The 15,395-nt window shown below is 44.1% G+C and overlaps 1 protein-coding gene across 2 annotated transcripts in view; it reads right to left on the minus strand.

The window, feature by feature from the left end:
- CNTN5 (contactin 5) overlaps positions 1-15,395 on the minus strand; it is a 1,232,567-nt gene that overhangs the window by 547,696 nt on the left and 669,476 nt on the right. The gene's annotated exons all lie outside the window — the stretch shown is intronic.

Consider the following 15,395-nt stretch of genomic DNA (forward strand, 5'->3'; position numbering starts at 1 on the left):
TAATGGCAGAGTGTGGATTCAAATGTGAGCTTTCAGATTCCACAACACTCGCTCCTCACCATTCCCAACAGTCCCTTTCATTGCCAAAAAATAATCTCTTAAGATAGAGGCAGCTGGAAGTTGGCTATCAACATAAGGTATATGCAGTTCAACCAGACTGAATGGTTTTATATATTATTAATATGTATAACTGCATTGTTATCAAATGAATGATAATCTCTTCTTAATTAGGCAGAATATAATTGACATGACATGAACTTTATGAATTAAATGGTACTTGACTCTTGGTTTGAATGTCATTATCCATTTGGTGTGACTTTGGGCTATTTACTGCAACTTTCTGAGACCCCATTCCTTTGAAAAAAAAGATAATGATGCTTATCTTTAAAATAGGAATATTCTACTTTGAGTAAATAAGATAATGTATTTAAAGCAACCATCATGATGTACAGAGCATTTGGAAGCCAGCGGGTTAATGTTAACTTCTTCCTTCTTCCCCTATCCAGATAATAAGAAGTGTAAGTCATCAGACAGGAGGCTTCACCCAGTGGATTCCTATGTGATGTAGAGCTCAAGACGATGAATACGGTCCTGCTCAAGATCCTAAATGTTGTGCATAATAAAACAATTTTCTCCTGTAAGCTACCAATAAAAATTAAAAATTAAATCCATGCTATGCTAGTTGTAATACCAACTGTATTTTCTTCTGGAGTGTGTGCGCACAGGTGATCTGTAGAACAGAAAAAGAATCTACACTGAAGCGTAATACTTTCCTTTGGTAGAGCTAATGCTACCAAGTGCCCCATAATTTAGGTAGTCATTTTTCTGTAGCTATATTAAAGTATATTTTATTTACTTAACAATATTCGTACTATGATTCTATTTGAAATTCAGAAGTATAAATATAATTTTTATCTGGATAATTTAATGCCTAAAACTTAAACTATAAGACTAAAAGGAAATGTTCCTACAGAGTTTTGGGTTAGCCATAATACAAGTTATTCTGTCTAGGGGAAATTTCAATGCCATGCATGGTCCTTATTCTCCTCACAAAATGCAGGAATTCCGCTAAAAATCTTTAACTCATATCAAACATAGAAGAGCTGTTTTTTGCTCAGTTATGCAGTTAATTCAATTCTCTGTCTTTCTTTCCTTTACAATACACATAGGCAGCGAGATATTTTTTTTTTTCAGTAATCTATTTTTTGAATGAAGGGAGAAAATGGATTGTTTACTTTCTACAATAAAATGTTGGGTTTGGCTATATTCAAATTCAAAATATGAGTATTAAGTTGTTTTCCTAGTTCAGGAAATGTGTAGTTTATGCCCTTGAATGAAAGAAATGAAGTATTAATGTTTAAGAGCACACTGGGTTTCATATTTTTATCTGTGGACATATATACACACTTATGATGCAGAAAGCAATTTCCATTCCAACGATTTGCTCTGCCGTTCAGTCCAGCCCAGAGTGTACATGTTGGATGGGACCAAAAAGTATCTCTTAAAAAGATGAACAAGAAAATATGGAATAGCCCCTCTGTAAGGAATATCTTATATGAAAGTAAAGTTGTTTACTTTTGCTGAGTTCTAAGAAAAAGTATGTTAGGAGATACAGCTGGGATTGAACCATGGGATAACAATACAACCACCAAAATCATCTCCACCTTTTGAACATGTTACTTTCCTAAAATAATAATGTAAGAATTAGAAAAGATTAAACAAGAAAGAGATTTATCAACATGACCTACCTCCACAGCGGTGTTTTGGTCACCATTAACTTTTTTTTCATACAAAAGTCTATTAAAATTTATTTAAAAATAGTTTATTTATAAAATGGAAGAACCATTGAAAAATAGTTTTCTAAGACCCCCCTTGGGAAGCTTTAGAAGTTGTTACATATTATATATTCAACTAGGATTGCCAGATTTAACAAATAAGAACATATAAGTATGTCATACAGGACATATGACTACTAAAATAAAATTATCATTTACCTATAATTCAAATGTAACTGGGAATCTCATATTTTATATGACAACTCAAAATTACAACTTATCTTTTAGTTGTCTTCCAAATGTATTTTAATAAATCAATTTATAAATAAGATGTACTTGTAAAGAATTTTTACTTATTCACAATTACTAATTGTTTTTCCTCTCTTGTCCTTTGTTGAACATACCTATTCCTCCTTTAAAATCCAGAACACTTTGTAATTTTGGAAGATGGTCTTAACCCTCTAGTAGTGAACTTGTTTTAACATCATTTTATTCCCCAGAGTATAAGATTGCTGATCTAGGAAACTGTCACACTTGTGATGCAGGTGATTCTTATCGACCCTCATACACACTCCTCTAGAGCTAGGGCTTCTGGGTAGGGGCTATGCCCACTCACAGGCACTATTCTGTCTTACCATCCTTCCTTCTTCTCCAACACATAGATTCACAAACAACACCCTCTCTCTCCTACAACAGTGAGGCTGTGGTAGTTTTATGAGAGCGAATATAGAAGCAAGTGTGTAGAAAGTTTGGGTTTTCTTGCATCCTTGAGTGTTAGACTAAGGATTGTAGAGAATGAATAGGGCGAGGCTCTGTGCAGGAGGGCACAAAGGATTGTTACCAGAGAGTAAGGGTACTGGGAAGTGACGGAATAAAAACAGCAACAGTGGTGCTTCTGGAATAGGGCTACAGAAAGTGACCTCACTGTATATGGAAAAGTGTCAGCCAAGAAATGTTCGCTACATTTGTGAGTGAGCTTGGGACAAAATCAGCAAACTCTGCTTAGAATGCACATATTTTGTTTCCAGAACTAAAAAATATTAGTAGCAGAACAGAAGCAGAATATGAGAGGAAACATTTCTGGAACAGGAAGGTAGAATGACTGCGTAGATACGGCAAACGCATAAATCCCAATTGTACTTTTGTCACTGAGATAAATGTAAAAGAAACAAGAAAACATCTCATCAACCAACTTTTGTTAGATCCCTTTCTAATATATAACTCTAAACCTAAGGACTGTCTTCTATTCCCTTCCTCAGCAAAAACCCCAAAGGGTGTGAATTCACTCCAACATCCTTTACTTAATAAAAATCCAACTAATCCAAACTCAGTGATGTGCTCTACACCTTAATAAGCCCTTTTCAAATTTCCATTAAGATTTACCCCAAACATGAAACATTATTTGCTTATTTAAAATCTGTTTTTTTGCAATTGTCCTGATTTAATTGAAATATTCACAATTTAGGAATGTTTGATTTACAAACCACTGTCCAGCAACATGTTACTCTGGTGATGTTTTATATATATATTATGCACATTTATATGTTTGTGTATCCTTATTTTTCTGAGTATAATTATGCAGGTGTGCACATGTAGTGTTTACCTAATTTTTGAATAATTTAAATGTTTATAATTTGTACACATGAAATATATAGACTAAAGCTTTTAATGTGAAAGTCCACTGAACAATTTAGGGCAACATCTTGACACTATTTTACCTAAGTTTTAGTTATATTGTTCATTTTTTTAACTTATTGGCAATCATGTAGTTGTTTAGTATTTGTTGTTTTTTTTTTAAGATGAATGATATGGATCTAATGTTCATTCAAAGAAAGAGATTTTTGTTAAGAACAAACTGTTTATCTTAGTTCCATAAAAATAATTTGAAGGGGTCTTTTTTTTATCAATAAAGTAGCTCAATTCATGGTCTTCTTTATTTAATTAATTCATAAGTATAAAAAATCAATCTTTCAAAATTTTTCATTCCTTTGAATCATCGTGGCAGAGAGTCTTCATTTGAAGAAGCGTCTATGGGTAATATTAATCATTGCAGGCCCAGGCTAGACGATTGCTACAATCTACCACATCACAGGCAATTTACCATTGAAGCAAGCTGTTTAGCACCTCATGGATTTCAACTCTAGTTAGGCCACTTGCCTGCTGACTGATCATGGGTAAATCACTTAACTCTTCCATGCTTCAATTTCCTCATCAATAAAATCGTGATGCAATTTTACTTTTTCTCATAGTGTTTTTTTTTAGGTTTTAAGTGATTATATATTTGTGAAATATTTTAGTGCCAGGTACAAAGTGAGTGCAATGTTGAGACAGGGACCAGAGAGGTAGTCAGAGTAGGGTGAGGGCCTCTGGGGTGGGCAGAGTAGGATATTTGCAGTCAGAGCAATGTAACTACATGCAAGGACCCCACCGCGACCCCCCCACACCCCACTAAAACTCTATGTTAAACATTGAGCTCTAGAATCATTCTTCAGTGAAATCAGTTAATGTTCCCCAGATAAAGAAAAGTAGCACACGTTTTATTATGCTAACCATTTATAATCATGTGTAAGGTTTCTTTAGCATACTAAAAGGCCCGGCCTATGTGCTGTCTTTCCTCCTTCAGATCTGACTAGGTGATTCTGCAAACTGAACAACTAACTTAGCATGCAGACCCAGCTGTAGATGGCATGGTAAAAGGCAGGAAGAATTCCATCTTTAAGATAAGATTGCATTTTAACACCCAGGAAGTTCAAGAGGCAAGATTCTTTAGCAAGTAGATAATACCTCAGCCCACCCTGGGGGCTGGGCAGGCAGCTTTTGATATGCTCCCCAGACCAAGGCACCAGTGTCCCAGAGAGAAATCAAGGCAGGAAATTACTTACAGTTAAGTTAATTTTTAATATTCAGGGCCCACTTAACAAGTCCCCACCCCTAAGTTTTTTCATATTCTTGAAAAATCCTCAACTGCCTATAAAACCCCCTAGACAACGCACCACTACGGACTCTCTAGTCCCCTCCTGGTGTGAGCCGGGAGCTCTGTCCTTTCACTGTATCTCTAAATAAAAGCCTGTACCTTGCTCTCTTACTTTGACTGTTTGTGAAGCTCATTCTTTGGCTCTGCAAACAAGAACCCTGGCATCAATGTGTTTGTAAACTTTATTGACAATAAAAGGGAAGAAATAAACCATAGTTTCTTCAGAACTAATCAGAAATTGAATACAATAAGATCAGAACTAGTGAAAAATTATAATTCACTACCATTACAATAATGAAATATCTATTCATATATTTGTATATTTAGATTACATTATGAATTTTGCTAGGACCTTTCCACATATATTATCTAACACACTGCATAATTCAGCCTTTTTATAAACTCTGTGAGGATATACTATACATTCATTTACAGAGAGTAAAAATAGATACCTGAAGCTTAGAGAGATAAAGGGAATTTCTCTAGGTAGTAACTGAAGGGTCCCCACCAGTAAGATGGCAAACTTCTGGCTTCTCTTCAGGGTCCTCGGTTCTCGCCAGCGCCACCTGAAGCCCAATCACCTCTCGCTCCCCTCCCAATCCCAGCCCTAGCCAACAGCCAACAGCCCCGTAGAAGTAACACCACAATCACCCTATGCCCCTTCCTATATAAAACAGCACCTTTCCCTAATAATGCGGAATTCTCCGGTGAATTCCTGCTGTGTGTCGCTCCTTTCCTTTCATTGGTGCCGAAACCCGGGAGACGGGACACCCCAACTGGGCATCGTCTTACCCCTGACACCAGCAACAGCTTGCCCTCATCCTCTTTTTCCGGTGCTGGCTCATCACACTCACCACTCCTCTCTGGCTTTTAGGTAAGTTTTCCCCCCCCGGGGTGGGCCACTCTTCCCCAAGCTATCGCATTTCCCCGGGGTGGGCCACTCTTCTCCGAGATATTGCAGTGCCATTGACCATGATTGTCCAGCAAGGCCCTGATACTTGGGGACGAGGAGGGAACTCTCCTTGCCTCAGGCCCTCACAGCTGCGATGGACCCTCAGGCCGCTCCTCCAATAGTCAGGCCTTCACAGCTGCGACGGACCCTCAGGCCCCTCCTCCAGTAGTCATAAACGCACTCACCGTCCCTTCCATCAGTGCCAAAACTTTTTAAGCAAAACTTCCCCGGGGTGGGCCACTCTTCCCCGAGCTATCGCAGTGCCATTGACCATGATCATCCCGCAAGGCCCTGACACTCGGGGACGAGGAGGGAACTCTCCCCACCTCAGGCATTCACGGCTGTGGCAGACCCTCAGGCCCCCCTCCAACAGCCATAAATGAGGTGACTCCTTTGCGGATGAGAACACTCCCTTTTTCCCCCCCCCTCCTTCTGTTCCATCCATCAAAATCTGTATTGTCTGCCGAAAAGTCCTAGTGCTAGGTACCTTGTGACTCCGGCACTCTGCCTTCTTAGGGAAGTCTGGGTGACGACCCACACTTCCTAAGAAATTCCGACTCGTATACGAGTTTCCGCAGACCACCAAGGATCATCGGGGACGCCCTTTGTCTCCTTGCGGTCTGCTTCCAGTCCGAGGATCTCCGTTCATCATCCCCTGTCTGTCTCCTTCTCTGTCCTTTAGCCATGGGAGCCTCCTCATCCCTCCCTGAAAGTTCACCTCTTGAATGCCTGCTCAAACATCTGGCTACCCTCTCCCTGACACCTGATATAAAACCAAAACTTCTCCATAAATATTGCTCCCAAGATTGGCCGACATACCCCCTAGACAATAACAACCAATGGCCCGCAGGGGGAACTCTGGATCCTAACATCACTTGCAATCTCTTTAACTACTGCTAGCACCTGAAAAAGTGGAAGGAGATTCCCTGTATCGAAGCTTTTCGCCTCCTAGCTCAAAATCCCAGCTTCTGTACAACCTGCTCTGCCCCAAGTTCTCCTAGCCTGCAAGCCTCTCCCTCACCTCCACACACTAACATTCCCTCTTCGATTACCTTTGTTCCAGCAGACGAGCCTCTGCCATACAGACTTCCCCCTTCGGGCCCTTCCCCTCCAACCCCTCCACCCTCCGCCGCCGCTGCTGCCTCTTTCCCTGCGGAAGCCTCCTGTCCTCTCAGCTTCCCATTCTTCTCCTACAACAGCCCCTCCCCCTTCCTCTAACGCCGCCTTCGCCGCTGCCTCCACACCCGCAGAAGCCTCCCACCCTCTCCCATCCCCCTCCTCCCCTCCCTCCACCACCATCTCCTCCCGAAACTCACTCCCTCCTCCTCCATGCCCCTCACCTCCCCCCCTCCTGCAGATTGAGCCTGAGCCTTTCAGCCCCATTCTAACTAAGTTCCAGGAGCCTCCTCCATCTTTGCCCCTTCAGACTCGGTCCCAAGGGCCTACCAAAATTATCACGGCTTTGCCCCCATCACCTGTTTCCAACCCCACACAGACTGAGCAAGAACCCTTCAGGCCCCCTCACACCCAGTCCCGAGGGCCTCCCAAAATTATCGCCCCCCTCCAGGAAGTAGCAGGATCCGAAGGCATCGTGCACATTCACGTCCCTTCCTCCTTGGGAGATTTAGCCCAACTAGAGAAACGCCTCGGTTCCTTTTCCACTGACCCCATGACATACATCAGGGAGTTTCAATGGACCCTCCAGTCTTACAGCCTCACGCATCATGACATTTTCATGCTCCTGGCCAATACTCTCCTCCCTGAAGAGCTTAGACGAGTTTGGGACTTTGCCCAAATGCACGCTACCGAAACCCACAGGACTGACCCCACCTATCCCCCTGGTCCCAATGCTGTCCCCGAACAAGACTCACACTGGGATTATAACACCACCATGGGTCTCTGCTCTCGAGACATTTTTGCCTCCTGCTTAATAGCAGATCTGAAAAAGGCAGCTTGTAAAGTACTCGATTTTCAAAAGCTCCAAGACATAATTCAAAAGAGAGATGAAACCCCCTCCGAGTTCTTAGACAGACTCACTCAAGCCCTATTACAGTATACCAGCCTGGACTCAGAAACACCTGAAGGAAGACATGTCCTTATGACATACTTCCTAGCTCAAAGCTACCCCGACATTAAAGCTAAACTCAAAAAGTTAGAACAGGGCCCCGCTACCCCACAGACTGAGATCCTAACAGTGGCCTTTAAATTCTTCCATAACTGGGAGGAGGAGAAAGAATGCTGTAAACAAAAGGCTGATCAGGCAAATTTCCAGATGTTGGCCCAGCTGATAAAACCACAACCTGGGGTCCCCTATACAAACAAGCCCCCCACGGGAGCTTGTTTCAAGTGTGGAAAAGAGGGACATTGGTCAAGGGTGTGCCCCTCCCCCAGATCTCCTACCACCCCATGCCCCAGATGCCACAAAAAGGGCCACTGGGGGTCTGACTGCCCAACCACCCAAAGGGGAGGCTGGATGAACAACCCCCATCTGAAGTCCGCCATAGTGGGGCTGGCAGAAGAAGATTGACGGGGCCCGGGGGCTTCTCGCCTGACCATTTCCATCACCAAACAGGAGCCCAGGGTTACTTTAACAGTAGACAGTTGCCCCATCTCCTTCCTCCTAGATACAGGAGCCACCTTCTCAGTCTTGCAAGAATACCAGGGCCCTACCATGCCAGCCATTACTCCTATAGTCGGGGTAAGAAGTAAACAGATTTTCCCATTAAACCCTCCCCCTTTTATGCACAATCCAAGACAATCCCATACCTTTCTCCCACTCCTTCCTGGTTATGCCCAGTGTCCCATCCCTTTTCTAGGACGAGACAGCCTTTCCCTCCCCCACATTTCCATAACAATATCCACTCTCACAGCCCCCAGTACTCCCTTTCTGATAGCCCTCATAGCTGACAACCCCCCTCTACCCAATGAAAGCTCTGGTTCCGCCCTCATACACACTGGAAATCCAAAAGTTTGGGACATTACAAGCCCCTCCGTGGCCCTATGTCCCCCTGCCTCTATCAAATTACGTGATCCCTCTCAGTATATCTGTCAGGCCCAATACCCACTAACCACTTCAGCCCTCATAGCCCTCCAATCCATCATTCAAGTTCTCTTGAACAAAAATTCCCTCAGACCCACTCACTCCCCATTTAATACGCCCATATTAGCTGTTAAAAAAACCAACGGATCTTTCCGCCTTGTCCAAGACCTTCGCCTCATCAACATGGCCGTTGTCCCTATCCATCCCTTAGTTCCAAATCCATACACCCTTTTATCGCAGATCCCTGCCTCGGCATCGCACTTCTCAGTCCTAGATCTCAAGGATGCATTTTTTTCTATCCCTCTGGACCCCTCCTCCCAAGATTTTTTCGCCTTCACCTGGACGGACCCATGCACCAGACATTCTGAACAACTTACTTGGACAGTTTTGCCATAAGGCTTCCGAGATAGTCCCCATATTTTTGGACAAGTCCTAGCTCAAGACCTCAAACAGTTTCATCATGATCACCCCGAGTCCACTTTATTACAATATGTAGACGATCTTCTACTCTGCAGTCCCTCGTGGGAACAGTCTCAACTTGACACTGCCTCTCTACTTAACCTTCTAGCTTCCAGAGGTTACCAGGTATCCCCCATCAAAGCTCAAATCTCTTCCCCTTCTGTCACTTACCTTGGATTCCTTCTGTCTCAACAAAGAAAGTCCATTACCTTAGACAGAAAACGACTCCTCTCTGACCTGCCCGTTCCCAAAACCAAGACAGAAATCCTTTCCTTTCTAGGCCTGGCTGGGTATTTTAGAGCGTGGATTCCTAACTTCTCCCTGTTGGCAAGACCCCTATACGACCTCAGGAAGGGCCCCCCTGAAGAATCATTATCATCCTCACCCCGACACTCCTTCATTAAGCTCCGTCAATCCCTTGTGGAAGCTCCAGCTCTCCATCTCCCTGATTTGTCAAAACCTTTCTCATTATACATTCATGAGAGGTCCAGTCAAGCTCTAGGAGTCTTAGGCCAATATTATGGCCCATCCATTGCCCCAGTAGCTTATCTCTCCAAGCAATTAGACCCCACAGTTCGGGGATGGGCCCCCTGCCTACGGGCATTAGCCGCTGGACAGCTCTTGCAGAAAGTAGCTCATAAACTAACATTCGGAGCACCCCTCACCATTCTGTCCCCACATCACCTAAAAGATCTCTTAACGTACAAAAGTTTACAGACTCTCCCTCCCTCCAGACTCCTGACCTTACTATCCTCTTTCCTCCAAAATCCAAACATTTCTTTCCTCCTCTGTCAGCCCCTGAATCCAGCCACTCTTCTTCCTCTACCCTACTCTCCTCATACTCCCTTGTATGATTGCCTGGGAGCCCTTCACAACTTCCTTCTGTGCAACTCCATGATCTCCAAAGGAGCCCTCTCACACTCCGACCTCATCTGGTTTACTGATGGGTCCTCCTTTAAATATGAGGGCACCCGCTACGCAGGATACGCAGTAGTGTCCCTCGAAGATGTCATTGAGGCACGAGCCCTACTCCCTGGTACAACCAATCAGCAGGCCGAACTCATTGCGGCCACCAGAGCTTGCACTCTGGCCCAGGACACGTCTCCCACATTGTACACTGACTCCAAGTACGTATTCCACATTCTCTTGTCTCACGTGGCAGTATGGAAAGAACGAGGCCTCCTCACCCCAAAAGGAAATTCCATAAATAATTCAGCCTTAATTACTAAACTTCTAGAGGCTTCACAACTCCCACACTGATTAGGCATAGTCCACTGCAAATCACATCAAAAGGATGACTCCCCCATTGCAAGAGGTAACAACAAAGCCAACAGAGTAGTCCGGTCAGTTGCCCCATCAGAAGACACACCAGACAACAATCCATCTGCCCTTGCAGTTTTAGCCTTATCACAAGACATCCTCTGCTCCCAGGACAAAGAGTGTCTCTCTTTCGCCTCTTACATGATCTGTTCCATCCCAGCCCCCAATCCTTGACCCATTTTTTACAATCTTTTTTCCTCTCTCTCCTGAAGACAAAACCCTACTTAACCAAATCACCTGCAAGTGCACCATCTGCCAACGCACTAACCCTAATACCCCCCTCAAGGCCCGACCCTTTCCGGCTCATCAAGCAAGGGGTAATGTCCCCGCAGCAGATTAGCAAATAGACTTCACTAACATGCCCCCTGTATGGCGTACCAGATACCTACTCGTGATAGTAGATACATTTTCAGGATGGGTCGAAGCTTTCCCCACCACTAACAAATGAGCGTCCACGGTTGCCTCTATCCTCCTCACCCAGATCTTTCCTAGGTTCGGGATGCCCACTTCCCTCCAATCAGATAACAGCCCTGAGTTCACTGCCCAAATTATCCAGAACCTCTCCAAATCGCTCTCGCTCCCCTGGCATTTACATTGTCCTTATCGACCACAAGCTTCGGGAAAAGTAGAAAGAGCCAATAGGAATCTAAAAGACATCCTCACCAAACTATCTCTAGAAATACACCTTGACTGGGTTCGCTTACTTCCCTTAGCTCTACTCCGCATTCGAGCCCTCCCAAAGAAACCTTCCTTCTTGTCGCCTTTGAGATCATGTATGGCCGTCTGATTCTACCCCCGGGGCTCCCTTCCCACAAAGGACAAATTCCTCCCAATATGGCCTTTCCACTACTCTTTCTCCTCTGCACTGAATTGTGGAAATATCAGGATTGGCTCCTTCCTGATCCATCCCCCTCCCAAAATCCTCCTGTCTTACAGCCCGGCCAACTAGTGTTTTATAAGCCACCAGAGGATCAGCCCTCTCTCACCCCGAAATGGGAAGGTCCACACCCAGTTATTCTCTGCACACCCTCGGCCGCCAAGCTCTCACTGCATGATAACTCTGTCACCCCTTGGATTCATATCTCCAGGTTGAAACCAAATACCCAGGACCCACCTTCTCTGGACACCCAAGACCCATCAGTCACAATCCAGAGTCCTTCGGATACAGCCCAAGACGCTGTCTACTCTACCAAGACTCATCACTCTGATCCCTTGAAGCTCCGCATCTCCCGTGCACCCCCTTTGCCATCCATACCCGAATCATGGTTTTTTCCTCCTTTACTGCTCTCTTGCTTTTTTTCCTCATTCCTATTGTCTTCCCTGCCGCCCCACCCTCCTTTGTATGGCGATTCAATGTCAGACAGACTTACACACAGCATCAAACAAAAGTTACTGCCCTCATTGCCACATCAGACTGCCCTCTGAAAGGCTGCTCTGAGCCTTTGTACCTCCACTTTACTCACTCCACTGAAGTGTTCACTTACAGCTACCTTTATTCTCCCTACCTCTGCTTCCACTATGACCAAAGACAAGCCTATTGCAAGTGATGGCAAGACACCTACGGGGGATGTCCCTACTGGTCTTGCACCATTCACTACATGGGTGACTTCCAGTACCCACAGTATTATTCCTCCAACCGTTTCATGAAATATACCAACGGCTCATTCTCCTTATCAATCCCAGATCCTTAGGACTCTCGATGGGCTGCCAGAGTCACAGCCTCAGTTTACTACAGGGGGTCCTCGACCCCCCACGGTACCCTTCATATCTCTCGAGAGTATGTTCCCTGTTACTCCCAGATCTCTCAAGTTGCATCAGATATCAGACATTCCAAAAAAGTCATTATCCAAACTCTTGATGGCGCCTCTTCATCTTCTTATTCCTCCTACTCTTGGTTACAGCTCATTCAAGACACCACCATCTTTCTCAACCACACCCTCAACACTGCCAATTGTTTCTTGTTTGCATCACTACAGCGCCCACTGCTGGCTGCCGTGCCCCTTAATATTTCCAACTACTCCTTCCATGTAGAAGGACAACCTCTCTGCCCCCCGGCAGACATACCCCTATGGGAACCAGAACACACAGGTAATCTCACCATCCACCACTGTGTAGGCCCAACTCCACCCCACTCCAGCGCACTTCACTGCCTCTCTATCTACACCTCTACCTCTGGCTCTAAGACTTTTACACAACCGGGACACTTCTTTTGGTGTAATGGCAGTCTTTTCAACTCACTGCCTCTCAACTCCGATACACCCTGCATTCTCATCACCCTAATCCCACAGCTTACACTTTACAGCATGGCAGAATTCCTTGAGCTCCAACCTCCCTTGCCCTCACGCAAAAAAAGGGCTGCTTTCCTTCCCATCATGGTCGGTATCTCTTTGATCACCTCAGCCATTGGGGCAGGGTTTTCGGGAGGAGCCTTGGGTTACTGTCTATGGGCAGTTAGAGATCTCAACGCCAAACTTGAGGGAGCCCTGACATCCACTGCCGATTCCCTAGCCTCTCTCCAAAGACAGCTCACTTTGCTAGCTAATGTCACCCTTCAAAACCGGTGGGCCCTAGATCTGCTTACAGCTGAGAAGGGCGGCACCTGCGTCTTCCTCTGGGAAGAGTGCTACTATTACAGCAACGAATCTGGCATTGTAGAAAGTGACATCACCAAACTCACCGACCTTGCCTCCAGTCTCCACTCTGCTTCCAATTCCAACCCATTCTCTTCAATACTAACAAACCCCCTCCTTACCTGGGTCTGGCCCATAGCAGGCCCAATAATAGTCATTCTTCTTGTGTGTCTCTTCTTACCCTGTATAATAAAGTTCATCAAATCCCAAGTCAGAAAAATCTTTAATCGAGCTTTCAACCAGCTTTTACTAAGGAACTACCAGCTTCTGGCCACAGAAGATCCCTCACCCTCACGTGACCTCCTCACCACACGCTGAGATGGACCCCTCTCTCCACTGGAAACTGTTCCTGGAAACAATGGTTGCAGATGCCTGGCTCCTGACACCCATATCCTCTTGGCACCATTGGAATCAACAGGTCCTCGACCTATGGTTACAGGGAACCTTCATTGATTTCCAACCTGAAGAAATCCACATCTACTCATCCTTACTGTGGGGAATCCTATCAACCCTTTCCTCCCAATCCTCAAGCCCTCACTCCCTTCTCCGCCCCTGTTCAACAGGAAGCAGTCAGAGAGAAAGCAACGTCCACAACCCCATAGAGGAGAAAGGGGGGAATGAAGGGTCCACACCAGTAAGATGGCAAACTTCCAGCTTCTCAGGGTCCTTGGTTCCAGCCGGCGCCACCTGAAGCCCAATCACCTCTTGCTCCCCTCCCAATCCCAGCACCTAGCCAACAGCCACCAGCCCCGTAGAAGTAACACCACAATCACCCTATGCCCCTTCCTATATAACCCAGCACCTTTCCCTAATAAAGCGGAATTCTCCGGTGAATTGCTGCTGTGTGTCGCTCCTTTTCCTTTCAGTAACAGCTGAAAATTGGTAGACCTAAATTCAAACCCAGACCCACAAATTTTAATTACAGTGCTTTTCCCACTATGCAAGGGGTACTGTGTCGTATGTTCTCTATGACAGTCTCATGAAAAGTTATTACACTTAAATCATTGCAATTCTGAAGAGCAAACTTGAGTTGTATTTCTTTTTTCATCTAGGTATTAATAACTATCACTTTAAAGAATCTACTATCGTACAAGATACTTTATATATATTGTCAAATTCCACAACTCAAAGTAGATATCACTTACATTCATAGATTAAAATATTTGGCTGTAAGCGATTAAATAATTTACCTAAGTTTATCCTGAAAATAAATTGGCTAGATGGGAATCAAACCCAGTTGCATTGAATACATTGAGCTCATCCCACTAAGTGTCATGTTTTATTTAAATAATTCTATGTAAGTGAGCCTCATTTTTTTAATACAAATTCATAGTTGATTTCTTCTCTATGATATTACAAATAACTTCTCATTTTCTACCATAAAAGTTTGAAAAGCATCAATGCTTATATGGAATTTCTATAGTATATCCAAAATTTAAAGATATGGGATTAGACACTTGTGAGTAAAATTGCAATATTTCCAGAATCTGTGGCCTGGCTTTAGTGCATCTGCATAACAATAGGTGTTTCCAAGGGGTAGAGAGAATTAGTCCATCTACATATCAACAGGTAATTACTAGGGTGTGAGAGGGTTTATCTGGACTGGAGAGGGTGGGTGGAGCTCTCTTCTGCTGTAGCCTGGTCAGGAGAGAGACGGGATGACTGCTTGTAAGAAATAAATGGGTTTCTTAACTTTATTTCTCCCTTTGACAGATTTCGGTTTCAGAGGTATTTTTCCCCAGGATTTCCTCCCCAGAGTCACAACAAGACTATTTTGCAAACTGATAATTCTTTTTTGATTCAATTTTCAAAATAGGAAGGAGTCAAAATGAAATAGAATAAAAGGAGGACTGATAAGGAGCAATAAGGGATTTCTAAAAAGCAAATATTCTTAGAGCTGTTACAAAACTTGGCAGATCCAAGAAAAGATAGAAATTCCAGAACAAGTAGGGTCTTTCCCTCTTCATTATCACTCAGAACACTAATATGGGTTGAAACCCAATTTCTGGGCACAGGTAGGTAATGTATAATCACAAAAAGGCCATGGAACATGAAGGATGACTAACTTCAGCTTCAATCTCAGATATGCCAATTTTTAGTCATATAAGCAATTCATTGACCTACCCTTAAAATTGATAGGATCAGAAAGGGCTTCCCAGAAAAAGAAATGCTTGTTCTATGTTAGGAAGAACAAATACAGCTTTTAATAAGATATAAGCTTATCGAGACCTGTGATTCCTGAATG

Source organism: Manis javanica, chromosome 6 (genome assembly GCF_040802235.1).
Source record: "Manis javanica isolate MJ-LG chromosome 6, MJ_LKY, whole genome shotgun sequence".
NCBI classification, from domain to species: Eukaryota; Metazoa; Chordata; class Mammalia; order Pholidota; family Manidae; genus Manis; species Manis javanica.